Raw genomic sequence first — 24245 nt, forward strand, 5'->3', positions numbered from 1 at the left:
GAGGAGAGGAGGAGGGGGAGAGGAGGAGGAGGGGGAGGAGGAGAGAGGAGGAGGAGAGAGCAGGAGTTCCAGAGCGAGGGTCCCTCTTCCTGGATATTAAATATACAGACTACATGCAGCTGAAGCAGGATCAGAGTTAAGGTGTCAGACCTACACGACCTCACTCCTCCCTCAGTGAGCACGCTGCTGTCGTCTGTCCAGGTGAGCAGACAGCAGACCTGCCTCTTTAACCTGTTTGAATCATTCATGACCAGGACTGCTTCCTGTCTGTGTGACGATGAATGTGTTAGAGGAGATGGATCCAGCTGAAACAGCATTTACATGGCTTCTAGACTCAGTTACCTCATCCAGAGCACGTGTGTGTGTGTGTGTGTGTAAAGGACACCTGAAGCCTTTCAACAATATCACACATGACATCACAACTAACAAACCTAATTGGGAAGAGTGTTATCACAACTAACACATCCTGAACTTGAAAAACTCCAGCTGACACTTAACCAGAGTCCTGGAGGAGGAGACCGTGTTACTGGGCCAGGGGACTGTTGACACACACACACAGTCATACACACACACACAGTCATACACACACACACAGTCATACACACACACACAGCCGGGGTGGGGGTGGAGGAGCTGGCACCAGGCAGCCTGGGGTGGGATAAACATCCCAGCCCCTCATTAGGATAATACCGCTGGATATGACCTCAGGACTGGTGGTGACGCCATCCACACGCCAACTACTCTGACAGCATCAAAGCTGCTCTAGGAGACAGGCCGGAAAGGTGAACGCTATAATCAAAGACCAGAGTGTCTCTCTCTCTGTCTAACTCTCTCTCTGTCTAACTGTCTGTCTGTCTGTCTAACTGTCTCTCTCTCTTTCCTACCAGGGTGAACTGGTAGCATAGCTGGTCTACTGAAGGTTTGTTGGTGACTTTTCTGGAATCCATGACTGACTAGTCTCACAGATTGGTCTTGGCTACACAGGCCTTATTAGCTTGGACAGGAAGCAGCTGTGCAGGAAGGAGAGGTGTAGTGTAGCAGCGATCCACTAGGAATCAACACCAGGCCCTGTCCTACGCTACAAAACAGACCAGCTGCTTTGCCCTCCTCACCAGCGCACACACACACACACACACACGCACACACACACAGGTCTACCTGCGTGTTCAGAGAGAGAGTGTTTACAGGACAGACGACAGACTACACCCTGACCTGGATCAGCTTCACACTGTCAACAGGTGAGGATGACAGAACTGTGGAACTGTCTCGGGTGTGTGTGTTTGTGTGGGTGTGTGTGTGTCCTACCAGTGGAATGATGCAGACCAAGGTGGAGGCGTCATTCATGCGCTCAGTTCACCTCCATCTTGACCACGAGCTGCTGTAAGAGAGACAGAGAGAGAGAGAGGTGGTCACTGTAGAGGACAGAGAGAGAGAGGTCACCATAGAGCTGTAGAGGAGACAGAGAGAGAGAGAGAGGTCACCATAGAGCTGTAGAGGAGACGGAGAGAGAGAGGTCACCATAGAGCTGTAGAGGAGACAGAGAGAGAGAGGTCACCATAGAGCTGTAGAGGAGACAGAGAGAGAGAGAGGTCACCATAGAGGTGTAGAGGAGACAGAGAGAGAGAGAGGTCACCATAGAGCTGTAGAGGAGACGGAGAGAGAGAGAGAGGTCACCATAGAGCTGTAGAGGAGACAGAGAGAGAGAGGTCACCATAGAGCTGTAGAGGAGACAGAGAGAGAGAGAGGTCACCATAGAGCTGTAGAGGAGACAGAGAGAGAGAGGTCACCATAGAGCTGTAGAGGAGACAGAGAGAGAGAGGTCACCATAGAGCTGTAGAGGAGACGGAGAGAGAGAGAGAGGTCACCATAGAGCTGTAGAGGAGACAGAGAGAGAGAGGTCACCATTGAGCTGTAGAGGAGACGGAGAGAGAGAGGTCACCATAGAGCTGTAGAGGAGACGGAGAGAGAGAGGTCACCATAGAGCTGTAGAGGAGACAGAGAGAGAGAGGTCACCATAGAGCTGTAGAGGAGACGGAGAGAGAGAGGTCACCATAGAGCTGTAGAGGAGACAGAGAGAGAGAGAGGTCACCATAGAGCTGTAGAGGAGACAGAGAGAGAGAGAGGTCACCATAGAGCTGTAGAGGAGACAGAGAGAGAGAGAGGTCACCATAGAGCTGTAGAGGAGACAGAGAGAGAGAGAGGTCACCATAGAGCTGTAGAGGAGACGGAGAGAGAGAGAGGTCACCATAGAGCTGTAGAGGAGACGGAGAGAGAGAGAGGTCACCATAGAGCTGTAGAGGAGACGGAGAGAGAGAGGTCACCATAGAGCTGTAGAGGAGACGGAGAGAGAGAGAGAGGTCACCATAGAGCTGTAGAGGAGACGGAGAGAGAGAGAGAGAGGTCACCATAGAGCTGTAGAGGAGACGGAGAGAGAGAGAGAGGTCACCATAGAGCTGTAGAGGAGACGGAGAGAGAGAGAGGTCACCATAGAGCTGTAGAGGAGACGGAGAGAGAGAGAGGTCACCATAGAGCTGTAGAGGAGACAGAGAGAGAGAGGTCACCATAGAGCTGTAGAGGACAGAGAGAGAGAGGTCACCATAGAGCTGTAGAGGAGACAGAGAGAGAGAGAGGTCACCATAGAGCTGTAGAGGAGACAGAGAGAGAGAGAGGTCACCATAGAGCTGTAGAGGAGACAGAGAGAGAGAGAGGTCACCATAGAGCTGTAGAGGAGACAGAGAGAGAGAGAGGTCACCATAGAGCTGTAGAGGAGACGGAGAGAGAGAGAGGTCACCATAGAGCTGTAGAGGAGACGGAGAGAGAGAGAGGTCACCATAGAGCTGTAGAGGAGACGGAGAGAGAGAGGTCACCATAGAGCTGTAGAGGAGATGGAGAGAGAGAGAGAGGTCACCATAGAGCTGTAGAGGAGACGGAGAGAGAGAGAGAGAGGTCACCATAGAGCTGTAGAGGAGACGGAGAGAGAGAGAGGTCACCATAGAGCTGTAGAGGAGACAGAGAGAGAGAGAGGTCACCATAGAGCTGTAGAGGAGACGGAGAGAGAGAGGTCACCATAGAGCTGTAGAGGAGACGGAGAGAGAGAGAGAGAGGTCACCATAGAGCTGTAGAGGAGACGGAGAGAGAGAGAGGTCACTATAGAGCTGTAGAGGACAGAGAGAGAGAGAGAGAGAGGTCACCATAGAGCTGTAGAGGAGACGGAGAGAGAGAGAGGTCACTATAGAGCTGTAGAGGACAGAGAGAGAGAGGTCACCATAGAGCTGTAGAGGAGACAGAGAGAGAGAGAGAGGTCACCATAGAGCTGTAGAGGAGACGGAGAGAGAGAGGTCACCATAGAGCTGTAGAGGAGACAGAGAGAGGTCACCATAGAGCTGTAGAGGAGACAGAGAGAGAGAGAGGTCACCATAGAGCTGTAGAGGAGACGGAGAGAGAGAGGTCACCATAGAGCTGTAGAGGAGACGGAGAGAGAGAGGTCACCATAGAGCTGTAGAGGAGACGGAGAGAGAGAGGTCACCATAGAGCTGTAGAGGAGACGGAGAGAGAGAGAGAGAGGTCACCATAGAGCTGTAGAGGAGACGGAGAGAGAGAGGTCACCATGAAGCTGTAGAGGAGACGGAGAGAGAGAGAGGTCACCATAGAGCTGTAGAGGAGACGGAGAGAGAGAGAGAGGTCACCATAGAGCTGTAGAGGAGACGGAGAGAGAGAGGTCACCATAGAGCTGTAGAGGAGACGGAGAGAGAGAGGTCACCATAGAGCTGTAGAGGAGACAGAGAGAGAGAGAGAGGTCACCATAGAGCTGTAGAGGAGACAGAGAGAGAGAGGTCACCATAGAGGTGTAGAGGAGACAGAGAGAGAGAGAGGTCACCATAGAGCTGTAGAGGAGACGGAGAGAGAGAGGTCACCATAGAGCTGTAGAGGAGACGGAGAGAGAGAGAGAGAGAGGTCACCATAGAGCTGTAGAGGAGACAGAGAGAGAGAGGTCACCATAGAGCTGTAGAGGAGACAGAGAGAGAGAGGTCACCATAGAGCTGTAGAGGAGACAGAGAGAGAGAGAGGTCACCATAGAGCTGTAGAGGAGACGGAGAGAGAGAGAGAGAGGTCACCATAGAGCTGTAGAGGAGACGGAGAGAGAGAGAGAGGTCACCATAGAGCTGTAGAGGAGACAGAGAGAGAGAGGTCACCATAGAGCTGTAGAGGAGACGGAGAGAGAGAGAGAGAGGTCACCATAGAGCTGTAGAGGAGACAGAGAGAGAGAGGTCACCATAGAGCTGTAGAGGAGACGGAGAGAGAGAGGTCACCATAAAGCTGTAGAGGAGACAGAGAGAGAGAGAGAGGTCACCATAGAGCTGTAGAGGAGACGGAGAGAGAGAGGTCACCATAGAGCTGTAGAGGAGACAGAGAGAGAGAGGTCACCATAGAGCTGTAGAGGAGACGGAGAGAGAGAGAGGTCACCATAGAGCTGTAGAGGAGACAGAGAGAGAGAGGTCACCATAGAGCTGTAGAGGAGACGGAGAGAGAGAGGTCACCATAGAGCTGTTGTTCCAGAGGGAGACATGAGAGCTGTCTGGCATCCTCATTAGGACTCTACGCAGAGCCAGGCAGCTGTGTGTGTGTGTGTGTGTGAGTGAGTGTGTGTTGATATACTGGACCCCTCGGCTGTTTGAACCTGATTCTGTGGATGTGTGTTTTATGGCTCCCCAAGCTGGGCTGACTGGCTCCAGAGGTAGGTACCGCTCAGTGGTTAGAGCATTTCACTGCGGATCAGGGGGTCACAGGTTCAAATCCCCACCCCCCGAACGTCACTTTGGATAAAAGCGTCTGCTGAAAAAAAACACGTTCTCCTTATTGCGATGAAGAAGAACCCTGGCTGCAGCAGGTAGGCAGGCTTCACATGATCTCATGCCACTCAGAGAAAACATCACAAGAGAAGGAACCACTCAAGCCTTTTTCATCTCAGACTGAACATGATTCAAAACATCTCAATGATTCTAGCAGGAGCTGGCTGAAAAACAAGCCTGGACGAAAATTATATTAATTGAGGGAGAGAGGAGGGGAAGGAGGAGAGGGGGAGGGGAGGTGGGAGAGGAGGGGAGAGGGGAGGTGGGAGAGGAGGGGAGGGGAGAGGGGGAGGATGTGACACACTTCCTGGAGGTTTCCATAGGAGCTCCTCTCATGACCGCCGGGTTAACCCCGCCCCCAGCTGTGAGGTCATAGCGGCCCCCTTCCCCTCGTTAATAAGGTCAACGGAGGAGGAGAGAGGGAGAGGAGGACAAGAGAGAGGCGGGGAGGAGAGGAGGAGAGGAGGAGGACAAGAGAGAGGCGGGGAGGAGAGGAGGAAAGGAGGAGAGGAGAAGTGGAGGAGGGGAGAGGAGGACAGAAAGAAAGGAGAGGACAGGAGGGGAGGAGGGCCCAGGTTCAGATCCCCCCTGTGTGTCTCTGAAGATGAAAGCATCTGCTAAGTGAATAATGATCTTTATTATTATTAAGTCCCCTCACACTTACTGTACAAGTCTCTGTTCCAGCCTTTAGGCCAGAGTCCTCAGCCTCAGACCTAGTCATAGGCCCCCTGTCCTACCCTGCTCATATCCAGCCTCAGGCCTCAGGCCTCAGGCCTCAGCCCTCAGCCCTCAGGCCTCAGGCCTCAGGCCTCAGGCCTCAGGCCTCAGGCCGCAGCCCTCAGCCCTCAGCCCTCAGCATGGATCAGAGCCAATTACTGCAATGAGCCTGGCCTTCAGTCACACTCTGATCCCAGACAGGTCACTCCTACCCAGGAGACCAGATCCCAACCAGGGAGACCTCCTGCTCTCACACCTTCAGAGGGAGGGAGGGAGGGAGGGAGGGGGGAGAGAGAGGGAGGGAGGGAGGGAGGGAGGGAAAAACGGTTGTAATTCTCTGTAGATTAAGCAAATCAAGTCATCATGATGGCTATTGGTCTACTGGGAAGCTAGCAGTCTCTCCTCCCCCCTCCTCTCCTCCCCCTCCAGAGAGCAGGTCTGGAGGGTTAGTGACAGGGCCCTAGTGTCTGTCTAACATTCTGTTTGCTTTCCACATGACAATACGAGGACAGGAATGTAGGCTATGTGGAGGTGTGTGTGTGTGTGATAGTGTGTGTGATATTGTGTGTGTGTGTGTGTGTAGGAGGAGCACAGAACAAGAGATGGCATGAGAACCCTTTCAATAACTTGTGAATCAGACGAGCTGCTTACATCCGCTGGTCTCCAACAGCCTGAATAGATACTAAGATTAAAAAACGCTGCTTTTTGTGTCAGGATGCCCCCCTGCCCCCCCCCCACCCCCCCCCCCCCCCCCACCCCACCACCCCCCCCCACCCCGTTTCTCCGGTTGTTGTTTGTGCTCGGGAGCCCGGTGTTCCCGTGGAAACCTCTCTCCACGGTAACGGATCAGAGAAACGTTTCCTTTCAGGCAGGAGGACTGTGAGAGCGCTCTGCTACAACACCAGCTAGACACCAACACTGCTGCCTGGTGAGTGCGTGTGTTCACTACAGGAGCCATGCTGTCATGACCCTCCCCCCCCCCCCCCCAGAGACCAGGCTGGATGTGCATGCCAGGGAAACTCAAGTCGAAATACGAACACATGAAAGAGCACTTAAGGATGCCTTTTCCTGAAGTGCTTAACAGCCAAGGACAGGACTGGAGGGGTGGAGGGGGAGGGATAGAGGAGGGTGGAGGGGTGGAGGAGGGTTTTGGGTTATGGAGGAGGGTGGAGGGGGAGGGATGGAGGAGGGTGGAGGGGTGGAGGAGGGTGTTGGGTTATGGAGGAGGGTGGAGGGGGAGGGATGGAGGAGGGTGGAGGAGGAGGAATGGAGGAGGGTGGAGGGGGAGGGATGGAGGAGGGTGGAGGGGGAGGGATGGAGGAGGGTGGAGGGGGAGGGATGGAGGAGGGTGGAGGAGGAGGAATGGAGGAGGGTGGAGGGGGAGGAATGGAGGAGGGTGGAGGGGTGGAGCAGCTCAGAAAGGAGCTACTGCCATACCTGGCCAACTGCCAAGAGGAATCTCTCTCCCTGCCTCCCCCTCCCTCCCCCTCTCTCCCCCTCTCTCCCCCTCTCTCTCCCCCCTCTCTCCCCCTCTCTCCCCCTCTCTCCCCCTCTTGTTTCAGCTGTCTACGTTCTTGGCAGATATGTAAATGGATTCTGAAAGTCAGGGATCAGGTGACCTGGGATATCACCATGGGGATCTATGAGAGCTGGGAGGAGGAGGGGGGATGCCCGTAGGGGTGCAGAAGGGTGTGTGTGTGTGTAGGGGTATGAGAGTGTGTGTGTGTGTAGGGGTATGAGAGTGTGTGTGTGTGTAGGGGTATGAGAGTGTGTGTGTGTGTAGGGGTATGAGAGTGTGTGTGTGTGTAGGGGTATGAGAGTGTGTGTGTGTGTGTGTGTGTGTGTGTGTGTGTGTGTGTGTGTGTGTGTGTAGGGGTACGGGAGGGTGTGTGTGTGTGTGGGTGTGTAGGGGTACGGGAGGGTGTGTGTGTGTAGGGGTACGGGAGGGTGTGTGTGTGTGTGGGTGTGTGTGTGTGTAGGGGTACGGGAGGGTGTGTGTGTGTGTGTGGGTGTGTAGGGGTACGGGAGGGTGTGTGTGTGTGTGTGGGTGTGTAGGGGTACGGGAGGGTGTGTGTGTGTGTGTGGGTGTGTAGGGGTACGGGAGGGTGTGTGTGTGTGGGTGTGTGTAGGGGTACGGGAGGGTGTGTGTGTTCCTGTGTGCACATGCCCTGGTGCTGTTTGTGTTCCCAGGCGAGAGGGACAAAGCACTTCCAGGTCATCCTCCACCCTGACCTTTCATTACCACAGGTCAGAGGTCACACACACATACACCCTCGATCTATAATACACTCACACACAAGAGAAAGAGTGAGAGACAGAGACACGCAGAGAGAGAGACACGCAGAGAGAGAGAGAGAGAGAGAGAGAGAGAGAGAGAGAGAGAGAGAGAGAGAGAGAGAGAGAGAGAGAGAGAGAGAGAGATGGTGTATTTGACTAGAGCTTCTCAACCTCTCCCATCCCTCACTTTCAAACGCCCACTCTCCCCTCTTAATGTGACACCCCAGCAGGGACGTAAATCAAACACGCACTCAAACAAACACGCACACACACAGCCAGCCAGAGAAAATCAATGACAGATCAGCACCCTGGATCAAGTTTAGAGGCCTGAGTGGCTGTTCCCCTGCTCCTGTGAGGTGAGAAGTTTGTGTTTGGCAGAGGCCTGTGTATGTTATAACACCACATTTATATTCAGTGTTTCCCAAAGAATGTGATTATATTAGTGGCGGTAGGCAGGGGTGGAGCCAGCCCAAACCCATGTCCTAATATCTAGATGAGATAGAGTGTAGATACAGACTTTAACAAGTAATGTGAACGCGCCTCATGTGTGAGAAATTATTTTTGGAGCTTTACGTAATATAAACGTTACGTTGGACTCTTTTTGCTATATATGGAATTATGATAATGATTGTTAATAAACTCTGGATTGATTCTCCTGCCGATTCTCGGAAAAAGACGTTCGTCCAGGGCATTAATTCAGAGCGTTCACGGAGAGGGGGCTATTATGGATGCAAATCAGTGACAATGTTTAGAATATTAAAATACATTGAATACTTAATATTGAAATTGAATTGAAACACCACCAAATGTGTTGGTTTTGAATTCACCTGTTTAAAATTTAAATATGAATTTATTTCAATATTTAAAAAAAATCTGATTCAACAATTCAAGGTTTGGACATTCAGGTTGCTCACATTTAAACAGTAAAATTCAGATCCTTCCCCCCCCAAAAAACACATTCAAGCTTCAGAACTAAATTCAGGCTACTCGATTTGAATGTTGTGATTCAGATCCCAAAAGATTTCTAGGGTCCAACTGCAGACCTCTCTCCTCCGGTCTGAGGCAAGCAATAACTTGGTCTCCCAGAAGTTGCCATTTGAATTTTTTTGTCTCAAATTTTGTTGCAAGATTCTGTTGTAGCGAGAGAGAGAACGCTTTATTTTTTTTGTTGCGGTTCATTTTTAATTGTGGCGGCCTTCTCAAATAATTCAATGCATGGGAAACACTGATATTTACAGTTAGGTCCATAAGTATTTGGACATTGACACAATTTTAATCATTTTGGCTCTGTATACCACCACAATGGATTTGAAATGAAACAATCAAGATGTGCTTTAAGTGCAGACTTTCAGCTTTAATTTCAGGGTATTTACATCCAAATCAGGTGAACGGTGTAGGAATTACAATACATTTTATATGTGGCCCCCCCCTTTTTTAAGGGACCAAAAGTAATTGGACAATTGGCTGCTCAGCTGTTCCATGGCCAGGTGTATGTTATTCCCTCATGGGAGTTCGTTATTTCATTGACAAGGAGCAGATAAAAGGTCTAGAGTTCATTTCAAGTATGGTATTTGTGTTTGGAATCTGTTGCTGTCAACTCTCAATATGAAGTCCAAAGAGCTGTCACCATCAGTGAAGCAAGCCATCGTTAGGCTGAAAAATCTAAACAAACCTATCAGAGAGATAGCAAAAACATTAGGTGTGGCTCAATCAACTGTTTGGTACATTCTTAAAAAGAAAGAACGCACTGGTGAGCTCAGCAACACCAAAAGACCCGGAAGACCACGGAAAACAACTGTGGTGGATGACAGAAGAATTCTTTCCCTGGTGAAGAAAAACCCCTTCACAACAGTTGGCCAGATCAAGAACACTCTCCAGGAGATAGGCGTATCTGTGTCAAAGTCAAAAATTAAGAGAAGACTTCACCAGAGTAAATACAGAGGGTTCACCACAAGATGTAAACCATTGGTGAGTCTCAAAAACAGGAAGACCAGATTAGAGTTTGCCAAAAAACATCTAAAAGAGCCTGTACAGTTCTGGAACAACATCCTATGGACAGATGAGACCAAGATCAACTTGTACCAGAATGATGGGAAGAGAAGAGTATGGAGAAGGGAAGGAACTGCTCATGATCCAAAGCATACCACCTCATCAGTGAAGCATGGTGGAGGTAGTGTTATGGCGTGGGCATGTATGGCTGCCAATGGAACTGGTTCCCTTGTATTTATCGATGATGTGACTGCTGACAAAAGCAGTAGGATGAATTCTGAAGTGTTTCTGGCAATATTATCTGCTCAGATTCAGCCAAATGCTTCAGAACTCATAGGACGGCGCTTCACAGTGCAGATGGACAATGACCCGAAGCATACTGCGAAAGCAACCAAAGACTTTTTAAGGCAAAGAAGTGGAATGTTCTGCAATGGCCAAGTCAATCACCTGACCTAAATCCAATTGAGCATGCATTTCACTTGCTAAAGACAAAACTGAAGGGAAAATGCCCCAAGAACAAGCAGGAACTGAAGACAGTTGCAGTAGAGGCCTGGCAGAGCATCACCAGGGACGAAACCCAGCGTCTGGTGATGTCTATGTCTACTTCAGGCTGTCATTGACTGCAAAGGATTTGCAACCAAGTATTAAAAGTGACAATTAGATTTATGATTATGTTAGTTTGTCCAATTATTTTTGGTCCCTTAAAAGGGGGGGGGGGGCACATATAAAATGTATTGTAATTCCTACACCGTTCACCTGATTTGGATGTAAATACCCTGAAATTAAAGCTGAAAGTCTGCACTTAAAGCACATCTTGATTGTTTCATTTCAAATCCATTGTGGTGGTATACAGAGCCAAAATGATGAAAATTGTGTCAATGTCCAAATACTTATGGACCTAACTGTATGTATAAACATACACACAAACGCACTGCAGGCTGGTCCACTGCTTGATCCTTGGTTGTGTTCCTCCTTCTATATTTCCTTCCTCATATCATCTACTCACAAGCTCTCCTCATCCTCTTCCCTTCAACACTCCTCTATCCCTCCTTTCCTATTCCTTTCTTCACCCTTTCTGCGTATTCCCTCATTCCTCCTCCATCTCTCCTCCCTCTCTCCTCCCTCTCTCCTGTATCAGGGTCATGTGAAAATTCCCAATTACTAAAAACCCAAGAGGCGCGCACGGTTGGACATGAACTGGGAATATGCAAAACATAGAACCCAGCAGACCTGTTAACGAGGGCCGCTAACGAGGGCCGCTAACGAGGGGCCACTCTGAGTGTGATTGAGTGCGTCAGCAGGTCGTCAGCAGGTCGTAAAAGCCCTGCTCAAGATCAACGTCATTATGAGAACTCTAAACACACCACCTTCTGGACAACACAAGCCCGCCTGGGGAGAGAGGAGGGGGGGGGGGAGGAGGGGGGGGGGGGCGGGAGAAGGGGAAGAGGAGGAGGGGGGGGGGGGAGCAGAAGACGGAGAGGAGGGGAGGAGGAAGTAAGGGAGAGAGAGAGAAAGCCAGTCCCAGCTGCCCTGGTCGTACTGATTTCTCCAGAAACACCTGGGGGGGGGGGGTGTCACAGAGGCCCTGTTCCTGGCCCCCGACTGAGGATGCACCCCATAAATCCACTCTGATTGGTTACAGTAGCACGGCTAAGGGCCACTTAAATCAAACCAGGAAGGGGAAGTAGCTTTGACCTTGAAGCTTTGGAAATGTGATTGAACAGATCATTACACCAACAGAGCTGCTCGTGTTTCTGAGGGGGAAGGAGAGGGGGGGCACAAAACAACAGTGATTGTTTTGTGTTAAAGAATTAGAGAGACTTGTTCATTTATTTTCTATAACAACAGGAATGTCATGAAACCAAAATATTGACCATGCAGGCCTTCAAACTGGTTAACCAACAACAACAACAGCACGCTACATCTGTAGAGATATGAGAATGATAATAATGTATTTATGTATCTCCTGTATAACTAGTGATGAGGACTAGGGGTCTTTCCAAGGCCCAACATGACGATGGGTTGCCGTGGCAGTGATAACCTGGAGCCCTCGTCAAGGACATCAGAGAGACTGCCCCTCACCATGACCTCCCTTCCTCTCACACACACACACACACACCCCTCTCTCTCATGCACACACACACACACCCCTCTCTCTCATGCGCACACACACACACACACCTCTCTCTTACGCACACACACACACACACACACCCCTCTCTCTCACGCACACACACCTCTCTCTCACGCACACACACACACACCTCTCTCTCACGCACACACACACACCCATGCTGCAGGATGACTCTTGAGGTGGTTCTGTGAGATAGCTCACGTCCACTCTGGCAAGGGCGATCAACGTATCATGGGAGAGAGTGAGGTAAGCTACAGCCGTACTTCCAAGTGTGTGTGTGTGTGTGTGTCCACATGTGTGGGTGCACTTGTGTGAGTGCGTGTGCATTTGTGAGAGGGTGCGTGTGTGAGTATGTGTGAGTGTATTCGGGTGTGCACTTGTGAGAGAGTGTGCGTGACTGAATCTGGGTGTGCACTTGTGAGTGTGTGGGTGAGTACGTGAGTGTGTGTGTGTGTCTGAGCGTGTGTTGAGGGTTTAGGTTGGTTGAGGGGCAGTTCTATGGGCATATGTGAAGCCCTCTGTGACATGCTTGCGTGTAAAAAGGGCTATACAAATACATTTGATTTGTAGTCAGTGTGGGTACAGAGCTAGAGAGACCTCATGTTCTGAAGGAGAAATCAAACGACTCAACTGGTCTCTCAAGAGGCAGGAAACACACGGCAAGGAACAAAGGATGAGAACGACAAGACGAGGGAGGGATTTACATTTCATTTAGTCATTTAGCAGACGCTCTTATCCAGAGCGACTTACAGTAAGTACAGGGACATTCCCCCCGAGGCAAGTAGGGTGAAGTGCCTTGCCCAAGGACACAACGCCATTTTTGCACGGCCAGGAATCGAACCAGCAACCTTCTGATTAATAGCCCGCTTCTTTAACCGCTCAGCCATCTGACCCCATTGGAGGATTTGGAGGAGGAGGGAGAGAGAGAGAGAGGGTGGGGAAGAAAGAGAGGGGGGAGGGAGAGAGAGGGTGGGGTGGAGTAAGAGAGAGAGAGGGAGGAGACAGGATGTTGAGGGGAGGAGGGGGAGACAGACAGCTCAGGTAGTAGAAGCCAGACTCTTCAGCCTCATCAAGCCCCAGGCAGAGCAGAGCCATGAGCTGGAGCCCAGACTCTCATTAGTGGAAACCCCCGTCAGAGGGGCTGGTCAGGCCACAAACCCCCTGCTTCAGTACAGACACCCAGCCCAGCGCCGGGCCCTGGGCCTGGCCATCGTCTGGTCAGCCACTCCCCTGAACCATCCCTGAACCATCCTTGAACCATCCCTGAACCATCCTTGATCCATCCCCTCTCCTCCTCTCCTCCTCTCTCCTCTCCCCTGTCCTGCTCCTCCACAACAGAACCAAGTTGGTTTATCATTGTGCTTAAACCAGAGAGCTTTGATGTCGCTGTTCGCCTCACTCCTTCCTTCCTTCCTCTCCACACAGCGGTCAGGGAGCCAACGCCGCTCAGAGGAATGTACGGTTGGAATCTAACCATCATTTGCAAGAAAAACTTATAAAGTCTCAGATAGTAGTGGATACAGTAGTGAAATGAAACATTTAAACCCACAACCAAACCTAATCCTAGAGGCCAGCAAAAGCATTGGCGAGCACTATCAAAACCAGTATCCCTCTGGGACATAGAGAGGATGAGAGAGAGGGAGGAGAGAGAGAGAGAGGGAGGGAGGATGGAGGATGAGAGGAGGGAGGGAGGGAGGGAGGGAGGGAGGGAGGGAGGGAGGGAGGGAGGGAGGGAGGGAGGGAGGGAGGGAGGGAGGAGGATGAGAGGAAGGATGTTAAAGCGATTGCTTGGCAGGTCTCTGCAGCCTCTGAGACCAATTTATAGATGGACTCAGACTTCACAAAGGTCTTCACCGAAACAGAAGTACTGGATTAGATGGCCCCACCCCACCCCCCTCTTCAGCATGGTGACCCAATCAGAAGACCCACAGGGGTCTGGCCATTGGACTCTTTCCAAATCCCTCTCTCTCTCCCTCCCTCTCTCTCTCTCTCTCTCTCTCCCTCTCTCCGTGTCCCTTTCTGGTTTGTGTCAGTCTAATGAACAGTTTCTTAACTGTTCCGAGCCATGCAGAAGGAACTCTGGGAAGATTTACACACATGGGGGGGGACCTACTCCTCAACCTTCAGCCAGAGAGCGAATAAGGCATTTCTCTCTTATTGAATTAAAGTACAGACTCTTGGACGCCTTTCAGTGGAACTGTGGGGGACAGGAGGGCTGGCCTTCCTCCTTCACGGCCTCGTCTGCAGAGTGAGGGATGAGGGTAGCGAGAGAGAGAGAGAAAGAGAGAGAAAGAGAAAGAGAGAGAGAGAAAGAAAGAGAGAGAAGGAAAGAGCAGTTTCATAGAGGTCAGCAACTGGAGAGGGAGCGAGGGAGGGAATAAGAGAGAGAGGGGAAAAAAGAGAGGATGGGACAAAGGAAAAGAAAGAAGAAAAGAAGCAGAAAAAAGGGGGACAAATGGAGAGCGTGTGAAGTTGAGAAGAGAGACCAGAGAGAGACCAGAGAGAGACCAGAGAGAGACCAGAGAGAGACCAGGGAGAGACCAGGGAGAGACCAGAGAGAGACCAGAGAGAGACCAGAGCGAGACCAGAGAGAGACCAGGGAGAGACCAGGGAGAGACCAGGGAGAGACCAGGGAGAGACCAGAAAGGCCAGGGAGAGACCAGAGGCAGACCAGAGAAAGGCCTGGCTGTGTGTGGAGGGGACGCCAGGGATGATATGCAGAAAATCTGACCTTGACTCTGTTACTGAGCACCTGTTAATGACATACTGCAGCTGCCCTGTGGGGGGGGGGGGGGGGGGGGGGGGGGTACCAGGCAGCTTGTGAGGTTGAAGCCTCAGATTGTTCTAGAAGGTGGAGATGAGGAGGGCCAGTACACCTGAGACTTCTGACCACTTGTTCACCGTATAAACCTTCTCACCAAAAATGATGGAGGCGGTAAAATGACATTATTTCCTCTCAAAATCAAACCCAAGCAGGTAATACAAATAGGATTTCTGTGTGGTGGCTCTTGTAAACTCCCAAAAGCTACAAACGGCCCGACGGCCCTGAAACTGAGAAGCCGGTTGTTGACAGCTCCAGAGTTACATTGTCCATGTGTGGATCGTTACTCAACATGGACTAACAGGGAGGCCCGAGGGAGGGTCTCTCCCGGGCCTCCCCCGGGCCTCTCCCGGGCCTCCCACGGGCCTCCCCACGGGCCTCCCCACGGGCCTCCCCACGGGCCTCCCACGGGCCTCCCACGGGCCTCCCACGGGCCTCCACTAATGGGCTGCGGGGGAACAGCACCACAGAGAAACATTTCCACGTTCCACTGTCTGAAAGGAGAGGGAGATGAACGAGTAGAAGCAGAGAGAGGAAGAGAAGCAATGGTAGAAGGGGCGAGCAAAGGAGAAGGAGGCAGGAGGGACAGAGAGTAAGAGAGAAGGAAATACTAGAGGGAGACATTTTGCATTGCGGTATGTTGTACCACGATGTACTGCTCCAGCCCTGCTCCAGGTTAGAGGACTTCACCTGCTCCAGGTTAGAGGACTTCACTTCACCTGAACGTGATGAGGTTTCTCTGCAGGTGATGCAGAGAAACCGTCCGTCTCTTCATAAACGGAGTGACAAAGTACAGTTGAGTTCTGGATTTTAATAAGTATTTATCAATCTGCAGATTGGGAGAGAAAACCAGACCTCTAACAATAAAATGACAACACGACACCAGGCTTAGGTCTCAATCATGTCTCTCTCAGCTCTGAAAGCTGGAGGACCATCTTTTATAGGGCACAAGAATGTAAACATAGATAGTGACAGTCAGGCAGTAATGACGTTACAACAGTCTCAGAGGAAGAGATTCACAGCTCCCAACACATGACCACTCAGACTAGAGAGATCATAGTTGGCGCTCTCCTTGTAGTCATGACAAGGAACGTTTACCCAGTACTTTCTCCTGACCCCGAACATCTATTAACCCTGACACATAGACACAATATACTCTTATTAATAGCAAGCTTACATGAGAACATACTAACTAGTATCCATTGACTAGTTCTATTGATTAGTGAATAATGTAAGCACACAGGAAATCCCAATTTCTTCCACAAAAAGCAGGGTCCCTGTTTGGACTGTGTGACTGGTTCTTCCTCTGTCATATTCATGGAGATATTTAAGCATAAAAGCAGTAAAAATGTAATGTTGGGCACTTATCCAATAAAACTACTGACTCACTGACCAGGAAGAAGAGTGTGTATTACAGTCGTGATGATCTGGGAGGATAGTGTGGCTGAAACACATGCCTCACAATCCTCCCAGTCCAGGACGTCGTCTCCAGAGAAGCGGACCTTCAAGGAAATAACTGGAGATAAGACTCATGTGCTGGACGTATTTCACGTAAACGAAAACCTGCAGAGGTTCAAAGACATTTCCCATCTGTCAGGTCTGTCTTTGAGGTTGGTTCACCTGAACCACATTACCCCCCCTTTCTGTCTCCATCTCTCTCTCTCCCTCCCTCCCTCTCTTTCCCAGAAAAAACCATGAAGGGTGATTCTTTGTAGCAATGGTCAATTTAAAAGTCAGATTGCCATATATTACAATAAAGTTCCCTGACATCTCTATTGACTCCAGTCCACTTTTCTTTTCTTTTTTGGGGCAGGGGGTGGAATAAACCAGTGGAACTAATACACAACACCTGTTTCTCCTCAGCCCCCCCCCAGTATATCAACTACACTAACAGTGACAGCTGCAGCAGCGACGGAGATAGGCTGGCCGGGCCGGGTCGGGCCTGGCCTGGCCCGGCCCGGGTGAAAGACAGACACACACTGTTCCTCTGGCCTGGTCTGACAAGCCCAGGTCAAATAGCTGAGAGCAGAGTGTAATGTTGAAGCCTGTAATATTTCACATATGACTTGTGAGGAGCACCATGCACTATCGATTACTCCCATCTCAGGCTCCGGATCCTGGGGGAGGGGTGGAGGGGCACAGGGTGGGGGAGCCTGGCTTTAATTACAGAACCCAACAATCTACTGATAGGATTGGGGGAGGATGGAGGGATTGAGAGATGGCACGAGACAAACCCAGCTAAGGCAGGCTAGGGAATAGCCAGGCCCAGACAGGACATGTCTCCAGGATAGAGCTGCACACAGACAGGACATGTCTCCAGGATAGAGCTGCACACAGACAGGACATGTCTCCAGGATAGAGCTGCACACAGACAGGACATGTCTCCAGGATAGAGCTGCACAAAGACAGGACATGTCTCCAGGATAGAGCTGCACACAGACAGGACATGTCTCCAGGATAGAGCTGCACACAGACAGGACATGTCTCCAGGATAGAGCTGCACACAGACAGGACATGTCTCCAGGATAGAGCTGCACACAGACAGGACATGTCTCCAGGATAGAGCTGCACACAGACAGGACATGTCTCCAGGATAGAGCTGCACACAGACAGGACATGTCTCCAGGATAGAGCTGCACACAGACAGGACATGTCTCCAGGATAGAGCTGCACACAGACAGGACATGTCTCCAGGATAGAGCTGCACACAGACAGGACATGTCTCCAGGATAGAGCTGCACACAGACAGGACATGTCTCCAGGATAGAGCTGCACACAGACAGGACATGTCTCCAGGATAGAGCTGCACACAGACAGGACATGTCTCCAGGATAGAGCTGCACACAGACAGGACATGTCTCCAGGATAGAGCTGCACACAGACAGGACATGTCTCCAGGATAGAGCTGCACACAGACAGGACATGTCTCCAGGATAGAGCTGCACACAGACAGGACATGTCTCCAGGATATAGCTGCACACAGACAGGACATGTCTCCAGGATAGAGCTGCACACAGACAGGACATGTCTCCAGGATAGAGCTGCACACAGACAGGACATGTCTCCAGGATAGAGCTGCACACAGACAGGACATGTCTCCAGGATAGAGCTGCACACAGACAGGACATGTCTCCAGGATAGAGCTGCACACAGACAGGACATGTCTCCAGGATAGAGCTGCACACAGACAGGACATGTCTCCAGGATAGAGCTGCACACAGACAGGAAACAGGAAACAGGGGCCCCGGGTCCAGGCCTTTAAGCTCAGATTAATTTAAGCTAAGCTAGTACACGGGTCATACACAAGCTAGGGTAGTACACAGAACAGGAGCAAGTACACCCAGACCAGATACAAGGTGAAGTTTAAACAAAGCTTTCACCATAGAGATCTTCGAGAGAGTGATTCACACAAGATAACGCCCCTGTCAGGGGACATTTGAAAGACGCCACTTTCTGAAATAATTAGGCCTGTCTGGGGTGTGTGTGTCTGGGGTGTGGGTGTCTGGGGTGTGGGTGTGTGTGTGTGTGGGGTGTGGGTCTGTGTGTGTGTGTGGGGTGTGGGTCTGTGTGTGTGTGTGGGGTGTGGGTCTGTGTGTGTGTGGGGTGTGGGTCTGTGTGTGTGTGGGGTGTGGGTCTGTGTGTGTGTGGGGTGTGGGTCTGTGTGTGGGGTGTGGGTCTGTGTGTGTGTGGGGTGTGGGTCTGTGTGTGTGTGGGGGGTGGGTCTGTGTGTGTGTGGGGTGTGGGTCTGTGTGTGTGTGGGGTGTGGGTCTGTGTGTGTGTGGGGTGTGGGTCTGTGTGTGTGTGGGGTGTGGGTCTGTGTGTGTGTGGGGTGTGGGTCTGTGTGTGTGGGGGGTGTGGGTCTGTGTGTGTGTGGGGTGTGGGTCTGTGTGTGTGGGGGGTGTGGGTCTGTGTGTGTGGGGGGTGTGGGTCTGTGTGTGTGTGGGGTGTGGGTCTGTGTGTGTGGGGGGTGTGGGTCTGTGTGTGTGTGGGGTGTGGGTCTGTGTGTGTGTGGGGTGTGGGTCTGTGTGTGTGTGGGGTGTGGGTCTGTGTGTGTGTGGGGTGTGGGTCTGTGTGTGTGTGGGGTGTGGGTCTGTGTGTGTGTGGGGTGTGGGTCTGTGTGTGTGTGGGGTGTGGGTCTGTGTGTGTGTGGGGTGTGGGTCTGTGTGTGTGTGGGGTGTGGGTCTGTGTGTGTGTGGGGTGTGGGTCTGTGTGTGTGTGGGGTGTGGGTCTGTGTGTGTGTGGGGTGTGGGTCTGTGTGTGTGTGGGGTGTGGGTCTGTGTGTGTGTGGGGTGTGGGTCTGTGTGTGTGTGGGGTGTGGGTCTGTGTGTGTGTGGGGTGTGGGTCTGTGTGTGTGTGGGGTGTGGGTCTGTGTGTGTGTGGGGTGTGGGTCTGTGTGTGTGTGGGGTGTGGGTCTGTGTGTGTGTGGGGTGTGGGTCTGTGTGTGTGTGGGGTGTGGGTCTGTGTGTGTGTGGGGTGTGGGTCTGTGTGTGTGTGGGGTGTGGGTCTGTGTGTGTGTGGGGTGTGGGTCTGTGTGTGTGTGGGGTGTGGGTCTGTGTGTGTGTGGGGTGTGGGTCTGTGTGTGTGTGGGGTGTGGGTCTGTGTGTGTGTGGGGTGTGGGTCTGTGTGTGTGTGGGGTGTGGGTCTGTGTGTGTGTGGGGTGTGGGTCTGTGTGTGTGTGGGGTGTGGGTCTGTGTGTGTGTGGGGTGTGGGTCTGTGTGTGTGTGGGGTGTGGGTCTGTGTGTGTGTGGGGTGTGGGTCTGTGTGTGTGTGGGGTGTGGGTCTGTGTGTGTGTGGGGTGTGGGTCTGTGTGTGATGGGGGGGGGGGGGTCATATACCTCGGGCCAGATTTGATTGAGGGATTCAATTATCTGGAAGCAGAGGATGTCAGAGCAGCTGACGACACTCGTCCTCCAAATGATCCACTGAGGAGGACGCTGCTGTTAAAACTGGCGGGAGTCAGGTGGCTGAGCGGTTAGGGAGTCGGGCTAGTAATCTGAAGGTTGCCAGTTCGATTCCCGGCCGTGCAAAATGACGTTGTGTCTTTGGGCAAGGCACTTCACCCTACTTGCCTTGGGGGAAATGTCCCTGTACTTACTGTAAGTCGCTCTGGATAAGAGCGTCTGCTAAATGACTAAATGTATGTATAAATGTAATGTAACTGGCAGCAGCAACAAACAAACAAACAAAAAAATATATATATAAAATAAAAAGAATCTGCCTGTAACCTATTCTTCGTTTTGCCAGTTTCAAGCTTCAGATTAGGCTTAGTTAGAGAGACACCGAGAGTCAGAGAGAGAAAGAGCGAGAAAAGGAGTTAGTGAGAGAGAGAGAGAAATAGAGAGACTTAGACAGTCTCAGTGTGTTGGGCCTCAGTCACTCAGGCCTGTTAAACTCACAAGAGGAATTTAGAGTCAAGGCCACAGTCCACAAAGACAGCAGCTGTGTGCTACAACGTCTCCCTTTAACCACGACTGGTCTTCAGCACATCTCAATCACATAGCAGGTCTTCAGCACATCTCAATCACATAGCAGGTCTTCAGCACATCTCAATCACATAGCAGGTCTTCAGCACATCTCAATCACATAGCAGGTCTTCAGCACATCTCAATCACATAGCAGGTCTTCAGCACATCTCAATCACATAGCAGGTCTCCTGAACTAGTGACAGCACTGACAGCTACAGCCAAGAGATTTTCAGTTAAATGTATGTAAAATATATGTCATATAGAACGCACACTATGCTAGCACTGATTCAATGTCCGGAACTAAGTAAATTCGGCTGTACCTTTAATCGAACCTGTTCAAAGTCAAATAAATAAATACAAATACTAAATGTTTACAAAGACATTATAGGAAAGGTGTCCTCCATCCTCTTGGGTTTGAACACCTGGGCACTCCTGGCATATTCCTGTGAGGAGTTCTCAGAGGAACTGCTTCACTCTGAAACATTGTGAAGCTCCACCAAGCCATCAGGCTGCCACTCTTGCTTAAACAAGTAGCCCTAGTCCCAACACTGAACAGTCTGGAGTAAATATCTCTACGTTCATCCGAACTGCAGATTCTTTTTGCATCCCCCTTCTCTCTATAAACTTGTGGCTGGACACATCTGTTTTTCTATGTTTATTTTTATCTTGTTGGTTCAGATAACTTAGTGTTCATGAGGAACAAATCTGAAAAAAGCATTTATTGCTTGAGGTTTCCTTTGCCAAAAATATTTACAAGCTCAAGAAAAGTCCAGTTTTTTCTCTTTCTAAATGAAATATGAAATCTTTGGATTTTAGGACAAAGTAAGAATTTGACCACCACCTTCTGGACACAGACAGAACTGCATCCAGCATTGAGACCGCTAAACTCCATCAACTGTAAGAAGTAGGCTATGGTGTATGTAATCCACATGTAGCATCCATGTATAAAACACACAACCACCATCGACTGTGTGAGTTCTAAGAGATCACGACTATCCTGGATGTTCTACATGCAAGACAGAGGAGGAGGAGGAAGAGGAGGAGGTGAAGGAGGAGGTGAAGGAGGAAGATAATAAGGGGGATAGGTGGAGTAAAATACTTAATAGGTAGGCTACTTACAGTGAATTCTCAGACCATGGCAGAATGTAGCCTAATCTCAGATATTTTAGGCCTAAATGATCTCATTCCATTGGCTTCCAGAATCTCTGATAAAAAAACATGACCTTGACAAGGAGTATTTCTGATCACGGACTATTCTAGAAGACAGTGTTTCTAAGCCTGTGAATATATGGTTTATTAACCAAAAATTGGTGGATAGAGCAAGTCCGGATGATATGAATAGGAGAGGATCATTTACATTTAGTCATTTAGCAGACGCTCTTATCCAGAACGACTTACAGTAAGTACAGGGACATTCCCCCGAAGCAAGTAGGGTGAAGTGCCTTGCCCAAGGACACAATGTCATTTGGCACGGCCGGGAATCGAACTGGCAACCTTCAGATTACTAGCCCGCTTCCCTAACCGCTCAGCCGCTCAGCCACCTGACTCCCTTCTCCATCATCTGTACTCTCAATTGTTTGAAACCAAATGAAACAAGTTCAAAAGGGAAACACAGGTGCTGAGCCCTGTATTGTATCATTAGACTTGTTCCACTCCAACAATTTTTCTTCCCCATCTCCTCATAATGTTCAGACAGAAATGTGTAATCGCTCTCTAGGGGAGCCTAGATTATCAAGCATGATCGGAAACAAAAATGTACAGCGTTTATTTGGCAGGCGCTTTCATCCAAAGCAATTTACAAGGGGAGGCGGGGAGGGGGATTTGGACCTGCAACTTCTTGATCTGCAGTCGGATACTCTAACCACTGAGCTGATAGTAGGGGGTTTCTACCTGTAGATGCTTCTTCCACCCACTAATTAAAACACTTAGCTAGCTCACTGTTTGTCGCGGTTACATGATGCTAAGTAAGTAAGACGTGGATTAGAGAGTTAGGTTAATACCAGAAAGGAACACTTTCAACAACAAGACCAGTACAGGCTCCCTCGTAGCACTGACCTGCAATTAACAATGACAAGCTGTGTTTACACTGGAAGCTAAGCACCAGCAGAAATACCAGAGCCCACTAACCCCACAGGCCAAAGCCCTCACTATTGATCACTCCTGTTTGTCATGCTGCTGCTGGATAAGGCTCTGGCTAGTCCAACCATCCCAACAGCTCATCTTTTCCTGTCCCACTCATCAAAGAACATCTGGTTAAATTAACACCTCTTGCTAATCACACACACACAAACATACTATCTACTTAATGAGAAACTGCATGGGCGAACAAGAATAACAGCTTCCATCAGCCTAGGATCTTGAAAGGACACTTAGGTTACGCCAGATGAAACTTGAAATTGCTTGTTTCCTGAGAGTACGCAAGCAACTTGAGCAGAATTTTATGTCAACATTCCTATCACCAAATAGTTCCCACTGACGTATCAATCACCAGCCCAATCCTTTATGAACCGCTGGTGATATCTGGACATTTACATTTAGTCATTTAGCAGATGCTCTTATCCAGAGCGACTTACAGTAAGTACAGGGACATTCCCCCGAGGCAAGTAGGGCGAAGTGCCTTGCCCAAGGACACAACGTCATTTGGCACGGCCGGGAATCAACCGGCAACCTTCTGATTAACAGCCCGATTCCCTAACCGCTCAGCCATCTGACCAGGACCCATAAAACGGATATATGAACAACGTTTATGGGGGTGAAGATATTACTCGTACAGTACCTGACAAAAACTACTATGACACTGCAATGCGTTTGCTGTGGTCAGCTGTTGAAAAGAACATCTGGACCGTTTCCAAACACACCGGGCACACGAAGCCAGCTAGTCCCAGACTGAGGCACGGTGAACGACCATCCATGACCATGGACATCATGACGAGCAACGTTCTGAAGTCGGTATACTATGTGGGCTAGCTAAACAAGCTAACTACGGCGCTTTTCCGTTTGTGATACTATTGGCTCATACTTGCCTGATTGTCTTTGCAGCCTTTTGAAACAGACCCGAATGTTTCCATCTAGATCATAGGGCCCGTTGAGGACAGATTTCTAGTTAAACTAACACTGTGGCTACACATGTTCTGTTTGACCAGCGAATGTTGTCCACTGGCTGCACATGCTAATATTACAAACAGACTACAAGATAACACACTTTCTAGATAGTCTATTTATTTGATCAATATATGGGGGTAACTTTAGAGCATTGTAAAACATTCTGATATCACATTGTGGAAATATTTCTTACTTTGTGGTTTATCCCGAAGAAGAGATCAATGTTTGTGCAAGTAAATCAGCGCGTTCTCCGTTGTTTGGAACAAGGAATTCCACAGGAAGGGACTCCTATGGCGTCGGTGGTGGGAGGGCTCCGGTATCACATAGCAACGTGTACTGGGAAAGGAACGACTGCGCTGCCCGTGGACTGCATTCCCGAGAGGATGGTCCAAAAGAGATGCGGAGATGCTCAAATCAATTAGAATAACAAATATACTATAAAAATTTGAATGTAAATACATGAATGAGAAAGAACGTTTTTTTCACTCTTCTACTTTTTTACGTTATTGAACTGTGAGAAAGGTACACTGCAAACATAAATGGCCCTAGTACATTAATAGAAATTTAGGACAGCCAACCTAGTGAGGAATGATGTTGTCCGGGTTCATGGGACAAAAACCTGGGACCGGACAGAAAATACGGATATGACGCAGCACAATCTTGGGGCGTGCGTATGACGTTGAACATTTAAATTGATTATCATTGGTTTAGACGTTTCCACACATTTAGACCCGCGTATTATGAAAATTAAACGCTGTTCTTGATGAGCCATGAAACGAAGCAGTTATCTGATAAGATATTGCTGACCCAAGGTTGTTTTCCTTGAGACAGGGCCGGCGCAAGCACCTTCCCCTCCCTAAGCAAGATGTTTCAACAGCACCATCCCCCCC

General features: G+C 50.0%; 1 long non-coding RNA gene across 1 annotated transcript; it reads right to left on the bottom strand.

Moving 5' to 3' along the window:
- Positions 1 to 1305: 1305 nt before the first annotated feature.
- LOC134024526 (uncharacterized) lies at positions 1306 to 24240 on the bottom strand. Its single transcript, XR_009930895.1, has 3 exons — positions 23934 to 24240; positions 23549 to 23763; positions 1306 to 1378 (listed from the first exon to the last, which is right to left on the bottom strand). It is a non-coding gene; the product is annotated as an uncharacterized LOC134024526 (long non-coding RNA).
- Positions 24241 to 24245: the final 5 nt, after the last annotated feature.

This window comes from Osmerus eperlanus, chromosome 8 (genome assembly GCF_963692335.1).
Source record: "Osmerus eperlanus chromosome 8, fOsmEpe2.1, whole genome shotgun sequence".
Lineage (NCBI taxonomy): Eukaryota > Metazoa > Chordata > Actinopteri > Osmeriformes > Osmeridae > Osmerus > Osmerus eperlanus.